This window comes from Miniopterus natalensis, chromosome 2, assembly GCF_054644295.1.
Source record: "Miniopterus natalensis isolate mMinNat1 chromosome 2, mMinNat1.hap1, whole genome shotgun sequence".
Classification (NCBI taxonomy): Eukaryota; Metazoa; Chordata; class Mammalia; order Chiroptera; family Miniopteridae; genus Miniopterus; species Miniopterus natalensis.
In genome coordinates, this window is record NC_142082.1 from 25,204,010 (window position 1) to 25,210,299 (window position 6,290).

Consider the following 6,290-nt stretch of genomic DNA (forward strand, 5'->3'; position numbering starts at 1 on the left):
TTAGAAGGTTTGATCAGGTCTTTAGTTGAGGACAAGCTGCTGCTTTCCTTAAGTTAATGAGATTATAGACAACGAGTTTTCATTTCTGAGTGGCTAACACATTGGGCCTGGGGAGGTGAAGTACCGGGCAAGGCTGGCCTGGGGCTGTGGTGTCCTCCATTCCTTCCTCTGATTCACCGTTTGCCCTGAGCTGTTTCTACCACGGTGTGAGCTTCCTGACAACTAATGCTCACTGGACTCTTTCCAATCAGGTTCCTGGCCTCTAGTTTTTATGGAGACCACACTGATGAAGATTTCCAAAATCTTACTTGCTCACTGCCAAACTCAAAGATTCCTATTCCCATCCCACCCTCCACCCTCTCGTTGTTTTTTCTGATTTTGTAGACTCTCCAGTCCATTTCTACACCACTGGCTTCTTTGCAGGAAAAATGCAGATTTACCCTGAAACCAAAGAAACTTAAGCTATGAGCCCCAACCTGCATAGGCCACCAAGGCCTTGGGAAACCCTAATCATTTTTCCTTTGTAATTTTAATTTCTTTTCTTTCTGACCTTTAAAAAGATAACCTGCTACAGCCCTGGCCAGTGTGGCTAAGTGGTTAGAGAGTTGGCCCATGCACCTAACAGTCCAAGGTTCTGTTCCAGTCAAAAGCACATACTGGGTTGCAGGTTCGATCCTCCCCCTGGGCAATTGCTGGAGGCAATCAATTGGAGTGTCTCCCCCACATGGATGTTTCACTCTCTCTCACTCTCCCTCCCTTCCTTCCACTGTCTCTAAAAATCAATGGAAAAAATATTCTCTGGTGAGGATTAACCAAAAACCCCCAAAACATAACCTGCTACAGGGTACCATTTTCAAGAGCATGTGACTAAAGACAGTAACTTACCCTCTATTCTAAGCATGAGCCAAGCTCTTAGAAGTGTAATAGGCTTAATTTTCATTTCCATCTTTTATGAAGGCTGCTGGGAATACTATGTAAGGCTTGTCTTAAAGTGGCAGAATGCCCTCAAAGGTTTGGGTACTATGGACTAAGGAATTGGTCCTAAACTCGAGCCAATATGATGAAGTGGGGTGCTGAGTGCACTGAGTGCACACACAAGGCCCCAGTAGACTTGAAGAAAAACAAGTGCAAAGAGATGGGACATAGGATAATGAAGGGCAGAGGGGGGTGACAGTGGAAGCTGGTGTCACCTTGCTGAAGGAACCCTAGAGAGGCACTGAGATATGGGCTATAACTGTCACTGGGGTATAATTGTGAACAGACTTCCAGCAACTGCTCCCCACCCCCCTCACCCACAGCAGACAGGTTCCCAGCAGGCAGACACCAGAGGGCGTTTCTTCAAACACCTTGAATCAACAGCCTGGGCTGGGCTACAGCTTTGAGCATGGGTCTGAGGCCCCAGAGTAGAATCTTCCCTATTCCGGCTTGGGATGGGGTATATCAAAGTATTTTTATTTTTATTTATTTATTTTTCCAAATGAGTTGGTTTAATTCCAGGTTGTACAGAATATTGGGTAGAACAAAGACTGACGAACACATTTTGACAGGATCCTGAGCTGGGTTTACTCTGACCTCACAGCTAAGGTTGAAATGGCAGAGTGAGAAGAACTGAAGAGATGAGCCACTGCATCATCATCATCATTATTATTATTATTACAAAAGTTTATTCTTAAATGTACAACAGGCTCCAAGATAGTACTTCATTCTAGCTATAGGTGGCAAGAGATGTTATAACAGGGAATCCAGATGTTAAAACAGGAATGGAATTAAGGATCGCCATTGCCCCAGGCATAAAGAATAATTCACTTTTTGCCAAATTTCTTAATTCCACCTGAGCCGGGGGGCCCTTCCCCTGCGGCTTTCCCTTCTAGCTCCTCAAGCTGCTTCCGCTCCTCTTCCTGCTTCTGCTTGGATGCCTCATCTTCCTCAGCTATCTCCTTGGCCTGCTCCTTGGGTTGCTTCAGGGCCTCCTTCTGGCCACCTTCTTGGCCAGATGTGGCATCTGCCACCCCTTCCCCAGGCCCAGCCACTGGAAGCTGAGCCCCTTGTCCCACCCCTGGGCCTATCTCTCACGGTATTTTTATCTGTCCTAAATGAAACAGCCAACCAACCCCATCTGTGGACACAGAACTTGCAGCTTCCCTTTCCACTCAGAGAAGCCCATGGCAAACCCACAGTAGCTCATCAGAATGAGCCGCAGATTCTTAACATACTCGGACATCCACGTATCCCCAGATTTTCAGAAGAAAATCAGCAACAAAAGGAGGAAACACCTAAGTGAGAAAACAAAAGAAAATTTAATTAAAAGTCTAATTACTGTCCTAAGAAGGATTTAAGAAAATATTGCATATCCATAAGGTAGGAACAGGATGCTATTTACAAACAGGCAGAGAACAAGAAAGAAATGAAAAATGTGATTGCTGAACTTAAAGTCCCACAGAAGAGATGGAGCTGGAGCCAAATGAATCTTTAGACCGTATCTGCAAAAATACACAAGAGAGGGGAGAGGAGTAGGTAATCCGCTGGGGGGTTAAATGTCTGACCACTAGGAGTTTCAGAGAAAAAAGAAGGCTGAGTAACCACTAAGACATAACAGAGGAAATTTTCCTGGAGTGGGAGACGTGACTCATGAGACAATCCCACTGCGGGCTGAGGCTGTCTGGTGTGATGCAGGAGGAGATCCGGCGGGAGGGACTCAGAGCATCTGAAAGCTCCAGGAAGAAAAGACTAGGTTGCCTTCGAGCATCTAGAACCAGACCGCTTCAGGCCTGTCAGCAGCGTTTTGGAAGACACTGGAGTACCTGAGACGTCACATGTAGAATGGCAGAGTGAAAATGACACTTCCTCCCTTCTCTTTGGGGAACAAAAAGAAAAAAGAAGAAAAGAAGAAACACATTCTAGCTCCAACGAAGCAGGAGACAATGTGAGTCTCAACTGCAGTAGACGGGAAGGCGATGTAGGCAGGTCCAAGGGCAGGAAGACCCTGAGAGGCTGTAAGTCACGAGCCTTCAGAGTAAGTGTCACACCCTCAGAGGAAAACGGTGTGGGCATCAGGCCTCGCTTGGCGAGAAAAAGGAGACGCACCTGCAGGGAGCAGCGTGGTGCCCGGCTCCCTTTGGGGAGGGCATGCGAATCGCTCACGCCTGCCCTGGTCTCGGGGGCAGTTGTGCCGACAGAAGGGCCCTATCCCCGCATAGAACCTCCTATAAGTAGCTGATCAGGGAGGACTCGCCACACTTGAAGATGAGTCATAATCAGAAAGAAGCCAGCACAGGATTTATACAAAGGTAGAGCAAGAATAAAAAGGTAAAATAAAGGGAAAGGAAGGACTAAAATACATCGTAGAAGAAGCAGAAGACTGTGGCATGAAGGGCATAAAAACTGTGACCAAACATCTCCTGTAACAGAAGTGTCGCCCTTCCAAACTAAGAAACACACATGTAGTAAACAAAAGAACACAGTGATGTGTTTGCTTTTTTAAGGAGAAGCAATTACAACTACAAACTGTAAATGAAATATGATGACAAAACTAGGTAAGATCAACTGTGTGGTTCCTATCAATGAATGTCCATAGATAAGCTCAACTCACCTATTAAAATAAAAGCCAGGCTGAATCACAAAGGAAAACCCAGCTTCATGCTATGTGAAAGCATGCCTAAAACAGACGGATTTGGAGGGTTCATGATGAAAGGACAGGCAAAGCCATGCCAGGCAAATGATCCTGAAAAAACATCAACATGTGATGTGTGTATGGGTTTTAAACTAGACTAGATAAAGCATCAAAAATAGCTACGAAAATATCTGAGAAAAAGGACTCGGGGTGGTGGGGGTAGGGCTGGTAGATAAATAGACAAATCAATGAACAAATTCCGAAGCCCAGAAATACACTCAAGTTTATTCAGGAATCTACTGATAAAAATGACATTTCAAATCATCCGGGAAAGGATTAATCCACATGTGATCTCGAGACAGCTAAATAGCCATCTGAAAAATTAACTTCAATTTGTACCTCGCACCTTATGCCAAAATAAATTCTGGATCAATCAAAATTGAATGGGAGAAAATAAGAGCATGAAAGTAGTAAAAGAAAATATGAGTGATTTTAAAAATTATATGAGAGGGGAAGGTCTTTTTAAGTATGACACAAAACTTCAGAAGATAAAAGATTAATAAAAATAATTTTAAAATAAAATGGAAGATTAATACATTTTATTACATAAAAATAGAATATATCTTCAACCAAAAAAAAAAAAAAATGTAAACACAATTCAAAAACAAAATAACCAAACTGAGGCCAATATTTGCAATCTATAATCATAGACAAAAGCTAAATTTCTTCAATAAATAAGGAGTATAAACAAGTTAATATAAAGACCACAGATGCAATAGAAAAATGATCAATAAAAATGAACAGATATTTCACAGCAAAAGAAATACTTTGGCCTTAAATTATGAAAGGAAGCACGACAGCAAGAAAGGCAAATTCACATTACACTGAGTTCTGTGGTGGAGTTTGCAAGTTGTCCGCCAAAATTCATTCTCTCTTCCTTCTTGGACATATGGCTAAATGCATCTGCATCTCCCCTTTGCAGCTGGCAGTGGCCATAGGTGACTCCTAGCCAGAGAAATGGGAGTGGAAGAGACATGTACTATTTCTAGGGTTAGGCCTTTGAATCATGGGCTTGTTTCCTCCACCCTTTCCTTGGGTGGGGACCAGGGCTGGCCATTAAACTTTCCTATCTCCACCAAAAGAATACCCAGCGGGAAGTGGTGGGTCACTTGATTTTCAACTAACCAATGAGAACTTTTATTCAGCCAAATGAGAGTGGTTCTTCCAAGCATAGGATTTATTGCAGCCCAGTGGAAAGAGCTTGTGCACTGGGGCCTGGGACCTATCTTGGACTTTATGCCTAAGAAAAGGGGCCCCTGTGTGTGTGGTGATTAAGCATGAACTTGGGACAGGGGACAGGTTCAAATCAGGGTTCTGTTATTAACTGGCTATGTCACCTTAGGCAAGATGCCTAAACTCTGTGGGGGGAAAAAAAAGAATGCTAGAAAAACATCTATTTCATGGGGTTATAGAAGAATTGAGTGACTTACTACATGCTAAGTACCTAACACAGCACTGGCATGTGTAATAGACAGCAATTACCAAGCAAAGTACAGGCTGGGCACTGGACGTGGGCCTTGCTGAGGGACAGCCAGCATAACCGTTTTTGCTAACACTGTGCTAATAGTTCATTAGAAGATTACGTGCTTGAGTAATGATGATGCTACTCTTCGAAGCATTTTTCTACTTCTTCAGAGCCAGGGGCACATTCTTTGCACTATTTTAAATACGGCAAATCTTTGTCTTTGAAGGTAAATTTCAATTTTATTTTTCAACCCAAACCGAAGTAGTTTAGAATCATTATTTAAATGGAGTGATTAAGACAGGGCAATATCCAAACATTAAATGTATCTCTTAGTTGTTAAAGCAGGGCAGTGTGGCAGCTATAGCTCTGACATTGGACTGCCCAGCTGCTTACTTACAAGAACATCTGGGACAATCACTAGGTGTCTCCAAGCCACGATTTCCTCATCTCTGAAATGGGGAGACAATAGTTTGAATCTCACAGGTGAGCCCAGGGTGGCCAAGCGTCTCGGTTTGCCCAGGGCTGAGGGTTTCCTTGGGTGCTAGAACAGGGACAGTCCTGCATAACCTGTCTGGTTGGGCCCCTAGAATCTAGAATTAGAGAAGCCTCGTTAGCACCACGCTTGGTGAGTGCTCTATGAGTTAGCCTTTCCCTTTTCTCACAGGTTGCTTTTAATTTTTTTGTTAACCCTCACCCTACGATATTTTTTACAGTGATTTTTAGAGAGTAAAAAGGAGGGAGGAAGGGAGGGGGAAAGAGAGAGGAAAAAAAACACTGATGTGAGAGAGACACATCGATTGGTTGCCTCTCACATGTGTCCCAACCAGCGCCGAGGACTGAACCTGCAACCCAGGTATGCCCCCTTGACCAGGAATTGAACCCCCGACACTTCAGTGGGTGGGCTGATGCTATAACCATTGAGCACACTGGCCAGGGCTTTCACAAGTTATTTTTAAAAACAATTCAGAAACAATAAAGTTTATTGTTAAAAGAACAATGAGATTGTGATAGACTGAACAATGGCCACGTCTCTGAGCCTGTGTGACCCCTTTCCACACTGTCCCTGGCTCGGCCACATGATTTGTGTGACCAATGGGACACAAGCAGACACTTGAAAAGTGTGTGGATCTTGGGGTTTGCCACTCTTGCAGTGAG

At 43.8% G+C, this 6,290-nt stretch overlaps 1 pseudogene; it reads right to left on the reverse strand.

The window, feature by feature from the left end:
* Nucleotides 1-1,802: 1,802 nt before the first annotated feature.
* Nucleotides 1,803-2,221, reverse strand: LOC148093657 (translation machinery-associated protein 7 pseudogene; annotated as a pseudogene).
* Between the last annotated feature and the right edge of the window lie 4,069 nt (nt 2,222-6,290).